This window comes from Delphinapterus leucas, chromosome 10 (assembly GCF_059928025.1).
Source record: "Delphinapterus leucas isolate spDelLeu-1000000601 "Yukka" chromosome 10, BTC_Dleu_Yukka2, whole genome shotgun sequence".
Classification (NCBI taxonomy): domain Eukaryota; kingdom Metazoa; phylum Chordata; class Mammalia; order Artiodactyla; family Monodontidae; genus Delphinapterus; species Delphinapterus leucas.
The window spans coordinates 48,309,501-48,335,829 of NC_143138.1; the positions used below are offsets into that span (position 1 = coordinate 48,309,501).

At 35.4% G+C, this 26,329-nt stretch overlaps 1 protein-coding gene across 7 annotated transcripts in view; it reads right to left on the bottom strand.

The window, feature by feature from the left end:
* The window catches only part of SLC4A7 (solute carrier family 4 member 7), a 125,020-nt gene that overhangs the window by 85,945 nt on the left and 12,746 nt on the right, over positions 1-26,329 (bottom strand). The window lies entirely within an intron of this gene.

Below are 26,329 nucleotides of genomic sequence, written 5' to 3' on the forward strand. Positions count from 1 at the left end.
TGGAGTAAGTGACTCAAAGCCAAGTGAATATATAATTTTATTGTTACTGTTTGGGTTTTCAATGAGAATGCTTTCATGCGTAACTTGTAGAAAAAACTAAGGTTAAAATTTTTGAAGTCTGGAAAATTTACAACACAACACTGTTTAAAAAAAAACAAACAAACAAAAAAAACAGGGAGGGGGTATCTGCATTTCTCCCTTCCCTTAAAAACATTATCTACTTTTCAACAACTGTGAAACATGAATCAGAAAGGCACACACATTGCCCATCTCAACATATTACAAGTAATTCATCGAAATATGCAGGTGCATATGGCTATATATTGAAAATATATATATTTTCTGAGGGATAAATATATCCCTCAGAACGAAGGGATTGACGTTTCAAGGTAGAAATACACTTCTGAAAAAACACTGCATTTTTAATTCTATCACCTTAGGATAAGCTTTAAGCCATGTTTCTAAATATAGATCTAGTTAAGACACTATATAAAGTACAATTTTATTTGAGTTCCTTTTTGAAATAGATGTAAAAAATACATGTAAATATTTAAAAGGTTAAACATCAAACCACTGACACTGTGTCACACGGATGGCTGGGGAAGGAGAAACAGACAACCCTGTAGTGTTTAATTTTCTGTTAACAATAAAAATGTAATTTTGGTAATTTTTAAAAAGAATAAATTCAAGTTTCAATTTAATGTGTCAGTTACTTTTAAATCTGTATCTAGAAAAAACTCTTCTTCATTTTTTAACTCCAAGAATATAGTGGAAAACTAAAAATAGCAAAAGCAAAGAGCCACCCCTGACATCAAAATGTTTTCGTTCCTAACCTCAGATGAGTAAGCCACACAAGCCAGTCCTTATAAAGCCTACCTAAAATGAAATAAAGCCAAGGCACTGGGAAAACTCAAATACATGGAAGAATAAAAAGGCACCCTAAGTATACCAATGCAAGATTGACTCACTCTAATCTTAAGAAAATTATTTTGCCTTGGTTTCAATTTTTTATTTATAAAATAAGGTAACTATCCAGAATAAAACTGCTCTACAACACAGAAGACAACAGATTTAAGAATTATCCATATAAGATCACTAAGAAAGTTTAAATTCTCTTTATATGAAGTAACAAATGTGCAAGGTTATTTACTGCAGCTTGTAACTGGAAAAGACTGGAAACCATCCCCAGGGGCCCTTAAAAGAGGAAAGGCAATGTATTTGATGGAATACCAAGCTACTAAAAAAAATTAAGATGCTATATACTGACATGAAAAATATTTAAGACCTATTATAAAATGAAATACACACAAGGTAGAGAACCACACGTACAGCATACTACTTTCTGTATAAGAAAGTCCCTAGAAGAGGAATATCTGAATTTACACAATGAACACTGAAACTGAAAGGACATACAAGCAAACAGTATAACTGGTTACCTCTGATTTCTGGATTGTTTTTCTTATATTGCTTTGATTTATTTTAACCTTGTGAACACAGAGGTAGACTTAAGTATAAAATCTTTTGAAAGCCATGTCACCTATCTACTTGGTCCTCATCTACAAGTGTTACTTGCCCTTGAAAGAGCTGTGAGGCGAGGTGCCATGTGAGTGTGCCAAGCACAAGGGCACAAGCACAGAAGAGGCCCACATTTTACTGAATCTAAATAAGGAGACTAAAAATGCTTTCTCATCTACCATACAGCTTTAAAACTAGATTAATTAGCAAAGTCTTAACAATTACAGAAACAAATACCTATTAATTTCCTAATTAAAACTGATATGAAGATTCAAAATATATCCTGAAATAGTATTGTGGTTGTATAGGAGAATTATTCATAGGAAATGCGTTCCTAAGCATCTAGGATGAAATGCCAAGAGAAGGCAACTAACTCTCATAAGAATCTAGAACTGTATTACTTTAAGAGATTTTCAGATTTTATGATATATTATAAATTCAGACACACCTAGAGAGTTTGTTAAAATTCAGCTTCCTGTGCCCAGTGCTGGAGATGCTGACCCAGTAGTTTAGGTGGAGCCCAAGCACCCGTATTTTCAATAACCTCTGTGTGATTCTGCTGCACGCCAGTCTGCACACCATGTCCTCAGTTATGTTACAGACTTAAGCTATATATATTTAAAATGCTCTTCAAGAGAGGCTGCTTCCTGCCCTTAACCATTTTAGGAGGGCTTATAGGGACCACTCTCACGTCATTCACATTGTTTTAATCCTTCAGAAAATGAAATATACATTCCAATTCACAAGAAAACACTGTAAAGTTACTATATACTTTCACTGTATTACAAGCAACCCTAAATCTATTTCTTCCAAATATTGCCAATTCCCAATCTTATCCCACCTACTACCAAGAGTTGAACTTAATATTAAAAAAACTTTAAATTTATGGGCAAAACGCTTAAGGGTAAGCAAATAATCTTTCCTAATCCAGGTAAAAGGAAAAATCATCAGTGAATACTGTTTCACAAAATAAAAAGCCAAAGAATGATATTCATAGTTTCTAAAGAATTCACTTGGCATTTTTTGATTGATTCATTACTCTAAAATAGGTGGAAGAGACGTAAAAGGTATATGGAAAATTAAAGCAATTTAAAATCACAAATTTTAAACTCAGGCAATCATGTGATTCCGACAGAAAAAAATTTAAAACCCTGGGAAAAATGCTTTGTCACCAGACAGAGGAGGAACTGGATAGATTCAGATACTGGAACACAAAGTTTCAGAAATTTTTATTTTAAATACACACCCTAAGAAAAAGTTACAAAGGGAAAAAGTGAAGAGGTCAAAGAATATAAGAGCAAGAGAACTCAAAGAGGTGTGAGGTGTAAAAACTCACAATTGACAGATTCCAATAATAAAGAAGATTATTAGTGAAACACTATTGTCAGAAACTTCATTACAAAGCACAAGAGTCATGGACAAATGGAAAGCCTCATTAGGGTCTATCTGAAATTATAAATCACAAATATTTATGGCACTCTTGCTATGAGGAGATACTTATATTCATTCCAAGTTCTAACTCAGCACACACACCAAAAAACACATAGGAATCACTTACTTTAGGTTATCGAGTATATATAAATTAACAGAAATGAGGATAATAATAAAATCTATTTCTGAAATGGGCTTTTAAAAAAACGATCTCAACTTTATCAGTAACTAAAATGTATAGAAAAGCACAGGCATTCTGCACAAAAGGAAAAACACACATACACAAAGATCCAGTAGATGTTTTATAGCAGAAGGTCTAGCAGGTATTCTGTCAAAATTCCCCAATTTCGGTCAGCCGGGGTTATCATTAGCTAGGTATTTTTAGAATTCCATTGAATTTTTTTTACCAAAAATCGACAAGAAAAAAACAGGAAATCCCTCAGCAATATGGTCTATTTGTCTATTCTTTCCCTGGTTAATACCCCTGACCGCATGAATCTGATGGACCATAAAAAAAAATCTCATTTCCTTAAATAAAGACTAGGAGTTTGGACTCATCCATTCATTCAACAAATATCTACTGAGTGTATGTACACTATGTGCTGAGCATCATTCCAGATACTGAGGATACATCAGTGAATAAAAAACTGTAATATAATCAAATGGCCAGCTTATCAGTTAATTTACAGCTAAGGTAGGGCTCCCCATGATAAGAAATCAAGGCGTAAATGAATTATCTTCTCCATTCCTGATGAATAAATGAGGTCTCACAGACTCATAGGTATGGATGGGTTTTACTTTTCCATTTCAATCTTCTCATTTTACACACACACACACACACACACACACACACACACACACACACCCCACAGAGCTTAAGGGACTTGTTCTTTATCCAGGAGACAAGAGACCAAGGTCACTGTAATACAGGCTGAGAATACACAGTACTTTATAGTATTTATTAAAACTTGTAATTATATATTTATGTAACTAGCTGCTTAACTGTTTCCCAGCCTGAACAATAAGCTCCAAGAAGAAGGGAATCATGTCCATTTTGCTCACCACTGTCTCCTCAGCATCAAGCAGGGCCTGGGCCTTGGTTAAATACTCATTGACTGTTGTGTATATTCCAAAGGACAAGACACTGGGCTAAAAAATTTATATTGGATACACTTAAGGCCTCCTTATGAACACAATTAAAGCTTAAACATAGATAGGTACTCAACAGTTTGGAATTTAATCAATCAGTTTATAAACAAAAAAGCCCAGCACCAACACATGATAAAATCAAAATTCAATTCACTAGTAGGAATTCCCAGCAAAATCTAATCTAAGTTTTGTATCAAACAGGTCTTACCAATATCTCTCATAGTCATTTATCCTGCCTGAAAAGCCAAAATTCACAATTTGTACTGTCTTGGTCAAATGATAAAAATGAGACTTTAACATGCCAAAGGCATATTAGGGGGAAAGGAGTGTTAAAAGATTATTTAACAATAAAGTCATAAACCTAGGCTATTATCCTCTTCTGACACCTGAGGTTTACAAAATCCATTATTAAAACAGCATCAGAAGATCCCTATCACAAAGTAATTTCTTCATTATAAGACATATGGCTATAGCCCAAAAGTAACACCTCCCATAAATTATGATTATTAACCATGTAATTTCAGTTATCAAATACTTCAGTTTAGCTTCAAAACATATTTAACCATTAAGACAAAGTAACTTCTTTCCTAGTATCTTAGCCATATAAAACTGCTTAAAGCCTCATTCAAGTAACACTAACTAATCAAAAAATGAATTCTATAGAATAATAAAAATGCTACAAACATTGTTAATATAACACAAGGATTTACTCCTTTCAGCAGATGACTTCCACAGCCAAGGACACAGAGGATGATACTATTCTAAGCCAGTGCTAGTAAGCCTGACATTTCTTCAAGCTTCACTATTAAACTCTGAAAGATTCAAACTTGTTCGTAAATAAAACACAAGATCATAACTGGGTACATACAGGTAACTTCTTCTCCAGCTGAAATCTTTCCATAGTGGTATATAAATGCCTTGTTTATGATAGTGTAGTGCATCAAGTCCCTTGCAGAGTCCAGGGGCAGTGAGGACATAGCTGATTTAGGTCACTGTGCTTTACACAGATGAACCCTCTAAGTTGCTTTCATGGTACAACCAATCAGGGTCCTCTAAGTTACCTAATCTTCCAAGCTAATAACTACCACTTACGCAGGGTCAGAGCATAAGAGATCTGACAAGTAATACACACATTTAGTTATAACTGAAAATACCAAAAGAAGAATGTAGCAACCAGTTTTCAACTGAAACCTTTCTATAACAATTAATTCAAAAGAAAGCATACACTAAGGATATATGTAATGGGTGTGTGTATTTTTTTTTTTTAGAGAATAAATTTTCAAAAACATAGTTAAATCTAGCTCTTAATTTCATTTAAATTCAGGAAAGATCCAAATATATTTTCACCTGAAGAGAGTTTTGCCTTTTTATCATTACTATATTTATACCAACTTATTGTAACCATATACTAATAACAGGATGAATAAATCATATTGTGGCTTTATTTATCATTTTACTCCCAATTAAGTATTCATATGGATAACAGCTAAAAGGGAAAAGGAAATAAGCAGCACCCCTCTAACCTTCGGACTCAAGATCTCTTTCCACCCTTAAAGACTACTTAAGACCTCAAAGGGCCTTTGTTTATAAAGTTTACCGTCTATACTAACGATATTGGAAGTAAAACTAAGAAAACTTTAAAATATTTATTTAAATTCATTTTTAAAAATAAAGCCATTACATGTTAACATAAATAACATTTTACTTAAAAAAATTTTCAAAAACAAAACAAGATTTAGTGAGAATAGCTTTTACATTTTTTCAAATCTCTTAATATCTGACTTAAGAGAAGATGACTGGATTCTCATATCTACTTCTGTAATCAATCTCATATGATTTGTTATTTGGTTGAAAGATATGAAAAAAATCCAAGTTCAGACAAATACTCTATTGGAAAAGGGAGAAGTGTTCTAATACTCTTTTCAGGTGACTGGATATTCCTCTCTGATGTGTCACCAAACTCAACAAGTAGTCATTCTTAAGGTCTTTTTGCGGTACGCGGGCCTCTCACGTTGCGGAGCACAGACTTCGGACGCGCAGGCTCAGTGGCCATGGCTCACGGGCCTAGCCGCTCCGCAGCATGTGGGATCTTCCCGGACTGGGGCACGAACCCGTGTGCCCTGCATCGGCAGGCGGACTCTCAACCACTGCGCCACCAGGGAAGCCCAACAAGTAGTCATTCTTAAAGGTTAGGTTGCAAGGTGGACTCTGAAACCATTTCAAGTGAATGTTTTACATACTGCTACATTAAAATCCATTGGTCTATCATATACTTTGAATGGATCTCTCATCCATTTGTAAAATTTCACACTTCATTATACAATATTTTTAAAAATCACATTTGTTAATATTATCAATAATCTCGTAAGTTTTAAGTGTTGAGAACAGATATGTTTTTCAAAATTATAATTTTGTTTTATGAAAGCTAGACTCATTATCATTAGTAGCAAGTACCATGAGTTGTTTTTCTTGAAGTGACAGACTCACTTCATTTCTTTCTGAGGAAATATCTGTCAAATGTCAAGTCCGAATAACCATAGTTAGTTTGTCCGTTCTTTCAAGTAAAAATGGCATCCTGAGAAAAAAAGCAGCTAGAGGAGCTCACAATTCAAGCAAACACACCAGAGCTTTTTCTCCAGACAACCCACTGTACCTCAGTATACAGATGTATTTCTATGCATGCTTCCTATTCTGTCATTTGGAATATTAAAGCAATGTATTCTCAAAGGCTCGGATTTAACAAAATAATAAGTTTTTACTGCTTCATCAAGGACATTCTTTTCTTCAGTGAACAGTTTTGTTTTGCTTTTAAACGGAGAGTGCCTGGTGGTGCTGCCTGGTGCCTCCCTGAGTCTCACCCAGCACTGCTCCCGCACCATCCGCACAAACTTCAACCCAGGGGAAAAAGGCAAGTAGTGTCCCAGTATTATTATGAAAGTAATTTTGATCTTGCAGATCCTCTGAAGGGATTTCAGGGACTGGCAGGGGTCCCTGAATAGCACTTTGAGAACAATTAAAAAATTCAGGTTTAAAACATAGAACTGGGCTTCCCTGGTGGCGCAGTGGTTGAGAGTCCACCTGCCGATGCAGGGCACACGGGTTCGTGCCCCGGTCCGGGAAGATCCCACATGCCGCGGAGCGGCTGGGCCCGTGAGCCATGGCTGCTGAGCCTGCGCATCCGGAGCCTGTGCTCCGCAACGGGAAAGGCCACAACAGTGAGAGGCTTTCGTACCGCAAAAAAAAAAAAAAATTTTAAAAAAAATAATATATACATATAAAAAAAATAGAACTGAAGAATTGTAGGTGAATATTCTTTTCATTTTCTCTATGATGCTGTTTGTTCAATGAATATTTTAATGTGTATAGAAGGAGAGAAGATTAAAAAGTATTATCTTGTTATTCTGTTTTCTAGAAAAATGATAAAACATTTATTATACCTATTATGTGCTAAAACTATGCTAAACATTATCATATATATTATACAGCACATTCAGATATTTCATTTTCTCCTCTCAGCTCTGACTAAAGCTCAGAGAAGTGAAGTCACTTCTCCAAAGTCCCAGAGCTAGTAGGCAGTGGATTTAGGATTCAAACCTAGTCCTTCTCAATTCATACTTTTCTTCTACTCCAACTACATATAATAAAATTTAAGAAAAAAATTTCAATAATAGTTGAATAAAACAAAATTCTAACTGAACACAGATGAATAAAATAAAATGTTTACTGAATTCAAATAAAATGTAATCTAAATTAAATCAGAAATATGTTCTGTGAATAGACAGACTTGCTTCCTGGTAAACAAAGCAAACAAATGATAATTTCTATAGAAATATCTATATCCCAAAAGTAAAGTCTTACTACCAGCTAATCCTGTAGAACTTACTGACAACATGCACCAAATAACAAAATAAGAAGTTTAAATTGAAATAATATATATCAAACAAAAAAACACTTTATTTTATTTTATTTTATTTTTATTTTTTGCGGTATGCGGGCCTCTCACTGCTGTGGCCTCTCCGCTGCAGAGCACAGGCTCCGGACGTGCAGGCTCAACGGCCATGGCTCATGGGCCTAGCCGCTCCGCGGCACGTGGGATCTTCCCAGACCGGAGCACAAACCCGTGTCCCCCGCATTGGCAGGCGGACTCTCAACCACTGCGCCACCAGGGAAGCCCAAAAAAACTTTATTTTAATCTTCCATGATCTATATGAAACAGTAGATACCAGGCAAAAGACATGACACAGCCTTCAAGTACAGTTTTGGTTTTAGTAAGCTTCTCTAAGAATTGGAAACCCCAATGACATCAACAGCTACAATAAAAATTTTTTAATTTTTAAAAACTTCAACCTTTCTATGATTTACACTTGGCAAATGAACATAAATCTGAAGAAACAAATAAAAATAATGTATGTTATTCACTGATTTTTAAAATCCTCAATACATCAATCCTGGAGTAAAGAACATCTACAAACAATTAGGTTCAAAACCAATTTCCACAATGACTTCTTGAAATTTACCTGCTGTGGAAATTCTTGGCCCTTGCCACTGGTATTTAAGAGCTTAATCTTCTGGTGTGGCACATGTCTCACGCCCACTGGATTACAAGAGCCCTCAGCATAGGGACTTAGGTAGAAGGAAGGGAGGGAGAGAAAAAGAAGAAGCTTAACAGGCCTCAGGGGAAAAGGAGGAATTCGGTGCATACAATTTTTTAATTTCCCAAATTGCAAAACAAAATGTTATTCATCAAAATACAGAAGATCCATCTTTCCAATATGTTACCTGTTATGACACTATCCTGGGCACTACTAAACCAATATTCAAATAACAATTTTAAATCAAGTTTTACAGGTTAAATAGAAAGGTAAAGTCAGTTTTAGTCTACTACTTTCTTGAAAAATAAAGATATTAACTCAACATATAAACTCAGGAATTTTAATCTGGCTAGTCCTTTAAAGATTTCTTTTCAGTTTTATTTTACAGCAATACTTAATCCTTTTAAACCAATCTATTGAGGTATGACTGGCATGTAAAAAGCTATACATATTTAATATATACAACTCGATTGAGTTTGGGGTAGGTATACATTCATGAAGCCATCACCACCTTCAAGACCACAGACATATCTGTCACCTCTCAAAGTTTCCTCCCAGCCCCATATTATCATTATTATTTGTGTGTGTGTGCCTGTTCATGTGCGTGTTAAGAACACTTAACTTGTCAGATCTACTCTTAAAAAATGTTAAGTATACAATGTGGTACTGTTAGCTATAGGCACTATGCTGTACATATTACTTATCTTGCTTAACTGAAACTTTGTACCCTTTGACCATCACCTCTTCATTTTCCCCACCTCCTAGTCCCATTCTACCATTCTACCCTGTTTCCATGATTTTGGCTATTTTAGATTCCACATATAAGTGCAATCAGACAGGATTTGTCATTCTGTATCTGGCTTATTTCACTTAGCAATAAACATGTTTACACGGATCAAAAAAGTCTCACTTGTTCCCTTGGTTTCTCTGCCCGATTTTCAACCTTTTCTCCATTTTAATAACACAAATATAAGTATATATGCATATACACTTACCAAAAAAGGTAGCTACATACAACTCATTGTTGTATACATAACTTACTTTTTTCCACTTAAAAATCCTTGTTTTTTCTGCATCAGTATACGGAAACTACATTTTAATGTGATTTATTAAATTAACCTGTGTATGGTAGAAAAATTCAAGTCTTACAGAAGTGTTCCCAAATAAGCATTCCTCCCATCCCACTTCCACTGACCAGATATAACTACTTTCTGTTTCTGCCTTATAATTGTTCTTGGTTGACATCATAATTTTAAATAATGTACCATTTGAGACAATATCTGTTTATTCTACAAAAAGAAAAATTAGATTTTTTTTCACCCACATATACCTTTTTCACTTACAATCTCCCTTCCACATCTCGGTTTTAATTAGATTTTCATTTTTATATCAAGATTGATAACACTTACATTCTCCATTTTTATAATGAAGGCTTCTAAGCTGTGTCCTCTAGCTAATTCTAAAATTTTAAAACCTGTGCTCAAAAGCATTTGAAGGCACATGTGCATGCACTACCCAGAAGTACATGGAGGTAACCCTGGTGGCCACCCCTAACCAGTGGGGTTTGGGAAGCTGATAAATGCTTTGCATGCCTCCTCCATCCCTCAGGCAGACAGGTCTGAGACACAGTACACAAGGGTCCTCTGAGGGTCTGCGGGACTGAGGGCCAGCCACACACTTCAATGGCCAGTCTCTCACTTATGCTCGCAGAGGCTTCCTCGCATCTCTTTAATTCCCTGTCCCTCACTCTTGCTTCTTGATCTCACTTCACAAATAAATTACCTGCAGAGCCCTTGTCTCAGACTCTACTTCTGGGAAAACCCACGCTAACACATCCAACAAAAATGTATACATACATGCACCAAAAAGACATGTAAAAGAATGTTCATAGCAGCATTATTCATAGTAATATGAAACTGGAAATGATCCACATATCCAAAAACAAGAATACAAATAGATTGTGGTATATTCATACAATGTAATTCCATGAAACAGTGAAACTAAACAAACCACTGCTACAGGCAAGAACATGGATAAATCTCACATAATCTTGAGAGAAAAAAGCCAAACATATAAAACTATTCTTATGTTTTTAGTCAGGATAGTGTTACAGCAGGAGGGAGGAAGCAATGATGCGGAAGATGCTTAAGAGGGTCTTTCTGGAACGCTAGCAATGTTCTACTATTTCTTTTCTAAAGTGATAGTTACATGGATTTGTTTATTTTCTGATAATTGGCCACATTTACTATTTGTACATGTTTATGTACGTTTTACTTGAATTAAAAATAACTAAAATAAATAACTACATTATCACCAAGAAACAGAACAAGAAAGAACTTTGGAAAATTAAAAATAAGATTTTCAATGTATAAAAGGGCTAAGATTTCGAAGATAAAATATTTCAAACAGTGTAATAAAAAGAAGAGTTGGAAAACATTAAAGATAAGAGAGACAAACAATCAACCAATTCACAAGGTTCAACTTCCAAACAGTATGAGCTAAAAAGGGTAAACAGAAAATGGATTAAAGGAAATTATTACCTAAAATAAACTATGAGAATTTGCTAGAATGAAAAAGAGATATGAGCCTTTAAACTGAGCAGGCCCTGAGTGACAAGTGCATTATCTTAGGTAATAACTGTAGACTCTCAGGGAAATGTGGGTTTAAAAATGAATATTATGGAAGGAAGTGGAGGAAGAGGACAGAGACTATTATCAAGTTGGAGTTGTGAACACATTCTCTTGCTCAACCTCTCATATTTCCAGGAGCTTTTATAATTGCTTTTGTTTGTTTTACATTCCCTGCCTGTTATGGACTGCATTGTTCCCCCTAAAAATTTATTATATTGAAGTCCTAACTAAAAATAACAGTAATAATAATAATAATTGGGAATATTAGGATTACTTAAATACTATCTGATTCAGAATCAAGATTAATGACTGGACCAACAGAAAAAGAGACCCTCTCAAACATTAAAGTCAAGTAGGTCCCTTTCCTTGTGACTTAAGTATAATGGGAATAAAAAGAACCTGCCTAAAAATGATGAGATTATTGACCAGTTACCGAAAGCAAACATATTAAAGTGCAAAATACTAAAGAGTTCACTCTTTATATGAGTCATAAGTCTCCACTATCTCTAGGATAATCCATCAATTTGTATGCTGTAGCTAATGTAACAAAGAAACAGAATTTTAAAAACCCAAAATTATCTTTATTTGCAGATGATATCATTGTGTACCAAAAATACAATAGATTCCACCAATTAGCACAAATGAAAAGATTCATTTGATGGCAGCCAGTTACAAGATAAATAAACACCAATAGCTTTTCTTTAAACTACAGATAGCAAACTAGAGATAGAGGTAGAAAAAGATCCTGTAAGGATTTTTGTCCTGTAAGGACAAAATGATAACTACATAGGAATAAATTTAATCTAAAAAAACTATAAAATTTTATTGAAGGACACTAAATAATCTAAAGATACTCTATTCTCCTGGGTGGGTAGACTTTAAATATACCAAAAAAAATAATAATAAAGCTTTCTATACTAATATAGAAATTATAAAGTGAATCGGAATCCCAAAGGGTTATGTTTATCTTTTTAAAATGATTTTGAAGTTTCCATAAAAACTAGAATTCTCAATAAAATCATGAAAAAAAAAGAGTGCACTATGCCTAATAAATATTCCAATATACCATAAAACTATGGTAAGCTAAACAGTATGGTACCAAAATGGAAACAATTCAATATAGTAAATATTTTCAAGACAAAACAGAATGAAGAAACAGATTAAATATATATCGCAGGAAGGACCACTTGGCTCTCTAATTTGATGAAGCTGTCTACATCAAACCACAGGTAAAAATAAATTATAATGGATTAAAGATAATTTGAAGGGTAGTATTTAAAATTTAGAATAGTACTTTATATTACTGGAGTGGGGATGTATTCTTCGGCAAGATGAGAAACCTATAAGTCATAAAGAAAAAGACTGATATAGATTTCTTTACTGTATTAAAAAAAAAAAATTCGGACTTCCCTGATGGCGCAGTGCTTACGAATCTACCTGCCAATTCAGGAGACACGGGTTCGAGCCCTGGTCCAGGCAGATCCCACATGCTGCGGAGCAACTAAGCCCATGCACCACAACTACTGAGCCTGCGCTCTAGAGGCTGCAAGCCACAACTACTGAGCCCACATGACACAACTACGGAAGCCCGTGTGCCTAGAGCCCGTGCTTCACAACAAAAGAAGCCAGTGCAATGAGAAGCCTGTGCACTGCAACGAAGAGTAGCCCCCACTCGCCGCAACTAGAGAAAAGCCCACGCGCAGCAATGAAGACCCAATGTTGCAATAAAATAGATAGATATCTAGATAGATAGATAGTATCTACAAAAAAATAAAAAATCCAACATTCGTCTAAAGCAAAGACAATAAAGAGACAAGGTAGAACAAGAGGAAATATACGCATTATAACAGACATGGCATTAAATATTTGTAATCAAGAAACTTCTTGATTTTACAGGGAAGTGAAAGGAATACAAAAATGGACAAAGAATGTGAACCAAGTAATTCCATTAAGAGAAAATACAAATGGCCAATAAATAACCACATATTATGATGGATACTCTCACTGGTGGTTCAACAAATTTTATCCATCAGATTAGCAAAAAAAAAAAAAAAAGTCTAACATCTAAAGCTCACAAAGGCAGGGAGACACAGAGACACTCTCATACTTTCTAGTGGGAATGTAAGTTGCTCAAAACTTTCTGGAGAGTAAGCTAGCAAGAATTCATTTAAAATTTTGAGAATATCCTTTGTGTAGCAATATCACTTTTGGGTACCTACTCCACAGAAATCAAAACACCAAAATATAAAGATACGGTCAAGAATGTTTACTGTTCAAACTGGCAAAAACAGAAAACCACCTGAAAGTAAATAAATATGGGAATGGCTGGTTACCGTGGAATATTATGAAGTATAAAGAATGAGACAGAACTACAAGCTCCCAGTCAAGCGGTCAGGAATATATTGGTAAGGAACAAGCAAGTTGTAGAGTTATATGCTTACTATGATCACATTTTTATGTTTTACAAAGGATAAAACTATTCTAGGATAAGGTATTACTATCTTAAACATATAAAAGAATAAATTTAGCCTCTAAAATTAAGTAATTTTCCCAAGGCCCCACAGCTGTACGTGGAGAAGCTAGAATTTAAAATCATGTCGTCGCCTCCAGGGACATGCACTTTTCAGCAGGCCACTTACAAACATTATTTTTAATTCTCACTGTAAGAAACTCTGTAAGGTAAACTGGCTGATCATTTTCCAACCCAGGGCCATCTGACTTCACAGCCTAAGCTCTTTCCGCTAGGCCACATACCTTCCCCTAAGTTATATTACATGTAATTTTATTTGCTCATCTGCCTTATTTTAGGGAATTATAAGTAAAATATAAAGTATTCAGTCACAAAAACATTCACCTAATTATTTCTGAATGCTTTAAATGTATTAGAAATTCAGTAACAGCTAGTAACTACCATAAAAAGCAAAAACTTTAACAAAATAAAATCAGCATCAATATTATAATAAATACGTGAAGATATTGTTTTAATTTGGTTTCCACAGAGATATTTGAAGCAAGCAGCCAAGAAAAGAAGAAAAGCTCCTGTAAAACAAATGGAAACTTGTCTAATTTTAAAACACGTTTCAAAGAGTAGCACTGCCAGTCCACACCTTTCACCGTTGCTAAATATCACCGCTCACACCAATTCAGTTTTCACCACCTATCACTAGTCTTCACCAGTGTAGTATAAGCTCTCCATCTGGTGGCCATCATTAGACATGTGGATTTTTTCTCTCACGCTGTGTTTATGATGAAGAGCAAAGAAATTGAGTTTGAAAAAACTTCCCTGACAGTTTTTCTTAAAAAACCTGGACATTTAATTTCATTCAAAAAACACTTAAATACTAAGAAGGTAAAAAACTATTGAATAAATATTCCGTTTACATATTAGAATATTCAGGATATAGTGGAGTCAAATTCTTCATATGGGCATTTATACTTGCCACTGAATACTCAACGTGTTACAGTGAAATATAGAATTCCAGTCATGTTTTTAATGCTGTTTCAAATACCCGTAGCATTTTGGAATTTTGTTTTTAAACATACTTTGAAGTATATCTGTAAATTTCATGAGAACTAAACAGTTGAAGAATCTAATTCACAGATAAAATAGTTAACATAGGATAAAAATTGTCTGTTTTATCAAAAATTTTCCAGAAACATACACATCATGACAGAAAATGACAAGTGTACTTGGCAAAGTGTATCTGTATTTTTGTTAATAATACTCCACACTTAAATGTTAGGAAGAAAGAATATGTAGCTCAATTTATATTTACATTGAGAAAATATTAGTTTAGTTATAGTGTTCCTAAATATTAATTATTTTTCGTTCTTGTAGGTCTCATCTTGGGCTACCATTAGCTAGGAAAATTAATCTAAGATATTAAAAAATAATCTGATTGGTAAGAATTTAAATACAACTGAAACTGGTTTAATACACAATTACCAAAGTCAAAATATGGCTTAATAAGTGAATTCAGATATATTTAGACTCAAGCTTTCAGCAGAAGTGAACTCCTCTCTCACTCCCTCTAAGACATTCAAAACCAGTGAGGGGTAATTTCTCTAAGTCCAAAAAATCCTCTGTCTTCTCTATTTTGAACCCTGTGACCTTTTTGCTCTATAATCCTTGAGTCTACGGACAGGGCTGCTCAGCTCTAGCACTGTTGGCTTTCAGGCTGGATATTTCTCTGCTGTGGGGTGGTCCTGTGCATTGCAGCATGGTCAGTAGAGTATCTGGCCTCTACCTACTCCACACAAGTAGCACACATAACGCTTCTCTCCCCAGTTGTGACAAACAAAATATATCCAGTAATTGTCAAATGCCCCTTAAGAAGTAAAAACACACCCCGACACTCACACCCATTTGAGAACCACTGCTTTAGAGATAACTGGGAGCTGCTACTCACTTCCAGCACTTTAAAATGCTGTGAAGAAAAAAAAATTTACCAGATTCTTCCTCGTAAGTCACCATGAACGCAAACATAACCTAAAGCCTCCATCCTTTAATAAACTACATTTAACAATGAACTCTACAGGAAGAAATGCATCTTTTTTTTTTTAAGAAATGCATCTTGAACTTGCATTTAGAGTTTCACTGAAAGCTACCTGATCTCAGTGTATAGACATATAAATGATGTCATGTGGATAATTGTATTCTAAAAAATATGCCTACTGTAGTTTCAATATAACACTTTCAGCTAAAGGCGAGATAGAAATGTTTTTTAAATGCATACTTTTAAAACTTTACAGATCGAACACTCAGGTTTTTGAAATGCAGAGCACCTCTACACTGACTCATCCAGACCAACTAACTACACTAGAAAATCACTGTAACTTGTTCCTGTGTTCATTTCACCACAACACAGTGTTTTGGTTAATCTGCTAAATTAAAATTCATAGTCCTACCCCGCTTAGAAGGATGCAGACTAGAGACTCAGTCAGCTTGACAGAAAAAAAAGGGGGGGGGTGGGATTGAAGTAGACGCAGATATAAGAAATAAGCGACTTTAAGTGGTACCTGACAAAGAAGCCATACATCAGAGATGAGAAAGATAAAGATTAGAGGTAGCTGTTTTCTGTTCTCTTCCCTCTTTCTGAAGTTTTTGTTCAGCAAAAACTCTACAAACTTAGAACAAGTATCTAACGCTTATTTAAACTTGTAGTTAAAGACTACAGTTTAAATATACTTCTGACACCGGGCAACCAAAAGAACCCTGCCTGGAACACTCACACAATTCCTTCCATTTGTTTTGTACTTACTGAGATAAAAGCTGTCATTTCTGAAACAGCAGTAATTTAAGAATTTAAGATTAAAATATTGCCAAATTTAATTGTTATGCAAGCAAACTGGCAAGTCTTTACCAATTACAAATGGCTGTTGCCATTTACTCCTTGATATTAGTTACTTTTAAAGAATCAAGATAGGGACTTCCCTGGTGGCAAAGTGGTTAAGAATCCGCCTGCCAATGCAGGGGGCATGGGTTCAAGCCCTGGTCCGGGAAAATCCCATATGCCGCAGAGCAACTAAGCCTGTGCGCCATAACTACTGAGCCTGCGAGCCACAACTACTGAGTCCGTGTGCAGTAACTACTGAGTCCGTGTGCAGTAACTACCGAAGCCTGCGTGCCTAGAGCCCATGCGCTGCAACAAGAGAAGCCACTGCAATGAGAAGCCCGTGCACCGCAACAAAGAGTAGCCCCTGCTCACTGCAACTAGAGAAAGCCCACACGTGTAACAACGAGGACGCAATGCAGCCAAAAATAAATTAATTAATTTTAAAGAGTCAAGATAATATTTACCTTTCAAATTACCCAAATCTGAATGAAAATTCATTCACAGGCAATTAGCCTCATGCTCAATAGAATACAATCTAACTTTAAGCACTTTTAGTAATTCAGTTCAATTAAACAAACACTATGGTCAGACAGTTTATTTCATATTCTCCCAATATTGTTCCATATTTGTTCTCTAACAAGAGAAACATTTTATGTGAATAAAAATAAAACTTCCTTACAATAGTAACTCATTCTATGCTTACAGAAGGAAGAGGAGTAAAGAAAAACAACTTGGAGGTCATCAAGATAACATGAGAAATCAAAGATTTGGGTTTGGGTTTATCTCTTCTTCCCATATTACTAACATGATAGTAAATTAATTTTTAAAAGGATAAACTGACAAGGATAAAGACAATAGAAAAAGCTACAACAAATCAGAGATTTCACAGAATTTTTGGAAGATGGAAGGTGGATGTAGGAATGGTTACATCATTTGGAAAATAGACAGCAACCTTAAAATAGGTGTCTATGGAAGAAATAAAGTATGACACAGAAAGCAAAATCATGTTTAATTAATGAAACATTGCATAAAATTTCATTGTTATTGATTTACATATGTTTGAAAAACAGCTTTTAATTAATGACCTAATCCAGAAAACTATCTCCACAAATTTTGTTAGCATGAAATTTACTGAAAACTGTACCAATATACACATAATGCAATTTGTCAACTAGTTTATTTTGGCTGAAGATAAAACATTAATGAATATAGGTTCTAGATCCAGATAGCCTAAATTCAAATCCTAGCTCTTCTACTTACTAGGTAGGCAAGCTATAACCTCACTGGACCTCAGTGTCCTCATTTGTAGAATGTGGATAATAACAGTACTTTCAACTAATAGATGATAGAAATTAAACAAGATAATGAATATAATGTGCTTAGAAAAGTTCCTGGCACAAAATAAGCCCTCAATTAAATATTTAGTATTAGTACCATCCTACTACATGATCATCTCTACTGGCCCTACTATGTTACTTTTAGATTTTATATTTAAGTAAAACTGAATTTATTTTCTACATATTCTCCACCATTTCCCAACTTATTTCAAGCTCCTTGAAGATATAATTTTCTTTATGCAGAATTGTATTGACTCTATGTATGCAATAGATTCTTAGTGATAAAAACAAAATACAATGTTCTATGCTAGATAGGTTGGAAGCAAGTCATATAGAGCTTTTATCTGTTTTAATTAGAAAGCACTGACATTTAGAAAGGTTAAAAAAAATCTAGCAGAGGGAAGACAAATGCTTCACTGCCTTTCCAGTTGTGATAATGGTTTCATATTAATTTAAGTCACCTCCTCATGAGTCTAAGAGACAGATGAAGAAACAACCAAGAACTATAAGCCATGACACTGCATGCAAACCTGAATGTAAGGAAAGTGAGCACCAACTTTTATATCAAAGGCTTCCTCAATGCAAATGGTTCTCCATTCATTTTATACAAAATTTACATCTAATTGAAATTACAGTATACACTATTCTGAACAGCCAAGTCGTCCCTGCATTATCAACTAATTCTGCAGTTGAATAAAAGATTTTAAGTGTATTTTTAAACTACCTGAATCATTTGGACATCTATATATTTCAGAGATTGTTATACCTATCCTTCCACTACAAGACACTCTTCATTTGCTCCTTTATTCACGTAATCATCTAACAGATATTTATCAAGTGCCTACTATGTGCCAGGCACTGTACTAGGAATAGGGATACACCACGCCCAGGTCCAGAGATGAGAAAAGTCTACTGTGTTCAAATAACTAAAATACACCATGGTCAGAAAAAGATGGAGCAGACAAAATGGGCAGGACCTTTCAGGACCTAGGTAAGTTTCAGACTCATTCTGAGAGCAATGGGCTTTAAACAGGGGAGGTCTCTCTAGCAAGGTAACAGTGTAGAGAATTATAATAAAGACTCTCTCCTTTGGCCAAACTTTAACTAGGATCCTCTGAGCCAATCTCCAGCTTCCCTCTCTGTCCCTGTAGAATCCAGCATGAGCAAGAATCTTGCTAAGTCAGTTTGGCAAAAATCCTTCATCATCAGTATCTTATCACCCTGTCCTGACTTCAGCAACTCGGCTGAGTTGTTCTAACAAGAACCCGCCTCCCTCTGATGTTTCCTCTTAGCAATTTTCCACCCACTGCCCCCTACCCCTGCTTCTTGGATATAAATGGCCACTTGTCCTTGTTAAGAGTTGAGTCCCATATCTCTCCCCCACTGCAGTGGTCCCTACACCCACCATGACAGCCTCCCTTAAAAAGTCTGCTTTACCATTCTTTAACAAGGGTCACTGAATAATTTTTTCCTTCACAGAATATTTTTTCTTTAACACTGGAAGCCAACTAGAAGGGTGCTGCATTATTCCAGACAATGGCAAATATGGTGGTCAAAGGAAATATGGAGAGAAACAGACTTAACTAGAGACAGTTAGGATGCCGAGTCCACTGGATTTGGTGTTTGGGTAGAGGGAGAGAAAAGTCATAGATAATGCTCACATTTTCAAATCTGAGTAACCAGAGAGTGGTACCCATTCACTGAGGTAAGAAATGCAGAAAGAAGGGAAGGTTTGATAAGTTGTAAAACATGTTAAGTCTCAGCTGAGTTATCCAAGTGGAAATAGCAGTGGATGGGAGCTCCCTTCTGGCATCTTCTACTGACTCTGTGAAGAAAGTAGCAGCATTTCCTAGGATTGAGGGGTGAGAGGATACAGTCTGAAGAGAGCAGGGAATGTTCAATGTACCCACTGCAGAGAATAGGAGAGAATTAGAAAGACAGGGGAGTATTTTCTATCTCTGAGGAACCAGAGAGAAACCTAAATGGAGAGGGGTACCAACCTATAAGGCTGCGTAACAATTTTCCACTTGTGTTGAGCAATCTCAGCAGTTAGGTTGATTAAGAATTAGGGATTTACCAACATATTTAATACTAATAGACATGATGGTATTCTCTCTCTCAAACAAGACAGAGGCTGGATATGGGCCGTGCATTCTAAACTGGATAGGGCCGTGGAGGCAGTGGACCAAAAAAAAGCGGGGGATGGGGGTAGTATGTGACTCAAGAGCCTCAAAGTTCAAAGAATAAGAATTATGGGATTAGTAGAGTAAGAGAAGAAAGCTTTAAAAAAAAAAAAAAGGAGCTTGTGGTTAGACTCAAATATCTAAATTTAAGAATTCACGGGCTTCCCTGGTGGCGCAGTGGTTGAGAGTCCGCCTGCCGATGCAGGGGACACGGGTTCGTGCCCCGGTCCGGGAAGATCCCACATGCCGCGGAGCAGCTAGGCCCGTGAGCCATGGCCACTGAGCCTGCACATTCGGAGCCTGTGCTCCGCAACGGGAGAGGCCACAACAGTGAGAGGCCCGCGTACCGCAAAAAAAAAAAATTCACTTATACAGGAGGAGCTCCAGAAGTTAAGGCCATAAGGCCATGAGCATTGCAGAATGGAAGTAAGGGCCCTGGCAGATGAGAAAAATCAACAAACTGATATGGGTCACCCCACTGGCACTCTCAAATAACCTAAGACAATAACAGGACTCAGCCTAGGGGACCTACGGGAAGACTGTGAGTCAGGTGTCAACATTTACAATAGCTGACTACACTTTAGTAGGTAACAGGGAAGAAAGATACAGGGTGCTACGGTTACACAAGCATAAGCCTCAAAAGTTCAACAGATACGCCAAGGTAATAAAATACTTTCAATCAGTTCTCTCAGCAGGAAGAGGGGAAAAAACTGGCTGAATACCATCAACAAAAACCATCACCTTTTAACTTTTAGAAAGACATAGGCTATATCCACTACATATATCCACTACAAACATTCCCATTCATATTAAGAAAAAGACAGGATTGAGCACAAAAGGTATTTTATGTTTGTTTTGTGAGCATTTTCCACAATATTAAGATGGATATTAAGGGCACTTACTGTACCAGCTTGAGGGCCAGACAGCCTGGGTGTGAAATCTGATTCCTCGATTTACCAGCTGAGTGAACGTGCACAAAGGCCTCATCTTCCTGAGACTCATTTTCCTCATTTGTACAATAGGAACGTTACACTATCACATGTGACTGACAGGGTTATGTTCTAACACTACTCACAGCACATGAGTAAATATTCAGTTAAACTATTATCAATAAATAAAAAAATTAAAAATTAAAAAAACAAACGATTAGCAATATCAGAAATATCACCCTAATTTATAATAAAAACTGAAAATTATATAAAATCAATTACTTTACAAAGTGACTAATACTATTAGATATCTCTATACAAATGCTATTTTTTTAACCATAAGTATGTTTTCTTTTTTTTTATAAATTTATTATTTTTTTTAATATTTATTTTTGGCTGCGTTGGGTCTTTGTTGCTGGGCGTGGGCTTTCTCTAGTTGCAGCAAGCGGAGGCTACTCTTCATTGAGGTGTGCAGGCTTCTCACTGCAGTGCCTTCTCTTGTCGCGGAGCGCGGGCTCTAGTCGCGAAGGCTTCATTAGTTGTGGCACTCAGGCTCAGTAGTTGTGGCTCGCGGGCTTAGTTGCTCCGCAGCATGTGGGATCTTCCCAGACCAGGGCTCGAACCCGTGTCCCCTGCATTGGCAGGCGGACTCTTAACCACTGTGCCACCAGGTAAGTCCTGATGCTATTTTTAAATTTTTATACTTTACAAATATATATCCTGCGAAGTAAATGAACTTTCATAAAGTACATCTTTATGAAATGTCTGTCTCAAACAGTTTCTCATGCAGCATTTGGCAGCAGTGACTGCTTCCATGTAAAGAATAAGAAATGTAATGACTACTGTTCACAGTGGGGCAAGTCTGGGTGAGGGACTGGGAACATGCAGTTAAGAGCACAGAAAGGAAAAGTAAGGAAAATCATCAACTTAACAATTTTATTTTTAAAAGCCTTGGCAAGTATCGAATGAATGCCCTTCAAAAAAAGATTCTGGAAGAAAAAACTAGGTAACAGCTTAGGTGTTTAAATGAAATATATATGGGCCACAGATTCTAACTAGATATGAAAGAAAGTGCAAATGGTGGAAAGAGGGGAAAAAAAGGGTGGGGGGAGAATAAGCAACAAAGAATCCTCAAAGTTCAAAGGATAAGAATGATGGGAATATACTGGTTACCAAATCACATTAATGACCCTGTAAATTAGAAATGGGCATAAATTCTTATCATAGTTTCATTGTCAACTTCTGTAACGGTCATCAAAAACTTACACGTTGATTAGCCTTGAAAACTTCTTAAAGGGACTCATTTCTAGAATGGCCTACGTAATTTAGAGGACTTCTGGTAAGATGAGAGGCATGCCTAAACACACTTAAACTCTTCAAAAGCCTAAACTTCAATTATGTGAAAATGGTTTTCACTACAACCATCTTCACATTAAAAACAAAACACACAGGTATTGAAAACACAGAGCAATTAAAAGCCATTGCTATGGTGCCAAAAATGATGATACAGTTGGCAGTCTCCGAAAAAGATGACCGACTATTTTATCCAATCCCCCAAAAATAATTTAACTCTTTTAGAGACAATCATTTGACTGATCTGTGTGGGAAATGGCTATAAGAGGATAACTTCAGATACTTAAAAATACATTATTTTACAAAAATATTACACACTCTAAAAATTTTGAAAACTAAAACATAATAATCTGTCTACCTTCAAATTCCACCTCCAAGAGATAGTCAATATTTACTTTTGACCTACTTCAGTATTCAATATTAATAATAATTATTGAATATACGCACAAAAAGTTAAATCATACAGGAACATACTCTGCTTTTTTCACTTTCAGATATTAATCTGCAAATATACTGAGTCTTATATTATAGTTCAGTCTCTAAGGATTATCCAATACAATAAACAATACCTGTCTTCTTTCAAGCCTCTTCTAATTCAATGTCACTAAGCATTCCACGCTTCTCATCTTGCCTCTTAAAAAAATCTCAAAGCACTTAAACTGTACTAATAGAGTACTGATTCAACAGTAAAGGCAAGATCTCTACAGCATCTTCCATATAGGTCCTTTCCAAAGGATAGTCTCATTAAAAATATTGCAGTATTTCGGGTACTTCTGAGTCAAACTGACTAAACAAAGTCTTTCTAATTGCAAATATTATAAATTTTTTTTTGCTCACAAGCCTAAAGAATTAGTTGATGAGAGTTTGAAAATGAACAGAAATCTGTTGACAGTTCTTCCTTTTCATTACACTTCATTTATTATACATGGACCCAGTAAGCTACTATTAATGAAATATGAAGTTCAATTCTCCAATATAAAAACTGCTAATGTAGCATTAATTTATAAGTCAAATAACAGCGCCTAATCTAAATACTTACTTGCATATGTTAAACTTTTAAATGAAAAAAGTGTAAATATTATTCCTAAATGAATGCAATCAAATGTTAATTTATAGAAAGGGATTAAAAAAAATTTTTTTAATAGCAACCCCTGGGAATACATTTTACATCACAACCAGTATGCATATATCTGTTTACATGTCTGCATATGTATATATAAAACAAAAGTTCCACAAAACAATATTTGCCCTTACTATTGCAATGTATTGTTATTTTCTACTCCTATTTCTTTTCTTTTTTAATGCTTGTGATAATCCACTAGTTGTTTCTGCAACCACTAACAAGTCACAACCTGCAGTTTGGAAAACAGTGAGACAATTCAGAGACAATGAATACGTGGGATAACCCGCCCTAAATTTTAGATGGTCCCCAACTTCAAATGGTTCAACTTAACAATTTTTCCACTTTACCATGGTACTAAACCAATACACATCTGGTAGAAACCGTACTTCCATTTTTGAATTTTGATCTTTTCCCAGGCTAGCAATACATAGGATGACCCTCTCTGGTGAGGCTGGGTGGCCACAGTTCCCACTCAGCCATGCAATCCTGAGTGTAAACAACCAAATCAACACACAACCATTCTGTACCCAGACAACCATTCCACTTTTCACCTTCAGTACAGTATTCAATAAATTACATGAGATATTTTTCAATGCTTTATCATAAATTAGGCTTTGAGATAGATAACTGTGCCCAGCTATAGACTAATGTTAAGTGTCCTGAGCACATCTCAGGTAGGCTAAGCTCTGCTGTCCTGTAGGTTAAGTGTGTTAAAAGCATTTTCAACTTAGGATATTCTGAACTAACGAAGGGTTTATCGAAACATAACCCCACCGTAAGTTGAGGAAGATCTGTACTTTAAAAGCTGGACAAGCACAGGCTCGTCCGAGTTTTAACTCCATGGTTACTTTGAAAAGTGGAGGACAAGGTGAAGAGGAGCAAGTTAAAGCTGTACTTCACAACCCACACAGTAAGTAAAACATTCTCACTAAAGACCCTAGACCTGCACTCTGTAAACCACAGGTCAAGTTTATTTACTTCAGACAACAAACTAAGATAAAAGCTGTGACACTACAGTGATTCAAGGCATTTAAACAGTAATTGGCCCCTACCCACAGGCCCAACCAAAGTTAGTCTACCAATGCTCCTTTATTAAGGTATCTAGACCATTCTCTTGAGGCTGCTTGGAAAATGTTATCATTTTGGCTTTCTACACAAATTTTCTCAATGAACACGATTTACTCCTCCATCAGATACCTCTCTCTGCCTATTCTAGACACAGGGAGATGAAGCAATCCCCAATGATCTGAAATTCACTGCCACCAAACTGTCATCTCAGACTGCCCCTAACTATTTGAAGTTCACAACCATAAGGGGAGAAGCACTGGCACTGCAAGTGTAAAACAATCCCTCATGGCTAATCCACTCAATATTCAGCACTTAACCTTTTAAACCCACTTATTGCTAAATCAATGCAATTAGCAGATGATAGCAAAATAAGTTAACATATAAAAACTGAGTAGATGCAATTATGCAAAACAGGCAACTGGTAATTTTCAACTGTGATCTGAAATGATGAAATTTAATCTAAAATCCTTTCCCTCACCCCCCTTTACCACCTTATCGCCCACCCCTCCTCATACCTCCAATGTGAATTCTAAATTTGGGGGAGGTCATACCTTGCTGTGAGATCATTATGTTAAAATACTATGTTTTGATTTCTAATCAATAAAATTACTTTTATTTATTTATATCTTACTCTATCAAAACTGCCTTTAAAAATATTTGAGGTAGCTTGAAAAATGTAGGTAAGAAAACATCAACCTCAGAAAAGTACAGTTAACTTAATTAAGTCCGTACTGCCGTCCTTAAAACAAACTGCCTTACTTTAAAACTCCCATGAGAAATCACATGTTTGTAAAACAGAATGAAAACTTGACTATTTGAACTCAATAAAATTCAATGTTACATAGTTAATCTGAAAATTCCTAAGTGTCTCTATGTTGTTTAATTAGCCAATGATCCAAATAAACACATAATCATGTATATAAAATGACTGTGTATACATTTATATGTATGTATGTGTGTATGTATATGCAAAACAAAACTCAGAACATTCACTTTATCCAATAAAATACATTCTTGTTACTTCAGATTACAGAAAAAATAATATAAATGACAATTAAATTTAAGAAGAAACTATGAACTCTTTATAAAGTATAATTTCTTATTATCATGCCTCAGCAGAATAACTAGGAACTATCTTATACCTACTCTGCCAAGCAGTGTGAGAAACTCTTTTGCATTGTAATACCCTGCAGACTAAATTCTGATATCCTAACAAGAAAATACAGTAAAATCTCATCAAGACAGTATTAAGCTATCTAGCAACCCCAGCAATCTACAACAAGCCAAGAATTAGAAGACCATCCATAGTAGGTGGTAAAATTTGTGCCAATGACATAACAGAAAACCCTTCCCCCATCCCACTTAATAACTACAAGATTTCATTTGTTATCTATAACAAATCTATAGTAGATAAGAAATTCAATGACAAAAGAAAATAATTAAAACAAGATTAAAAATACCCACAAGCCTAAAGCTAGTTAATGATCAGTAGTCTATTTTTAAAAGGAGAGACATATATCACATTTTAAATATTTTGTCAAATGGTTAAAATTATTTAAAGAAAAATAACTATATTATGCTTAAAACTTCTAAACACTTTGTCAAAATATAATTATATTCTTTTAAATCTGAGGTGTAAGGCAATAACCCATTATCTAACCTGTGAGATAAGAGACCAATAAA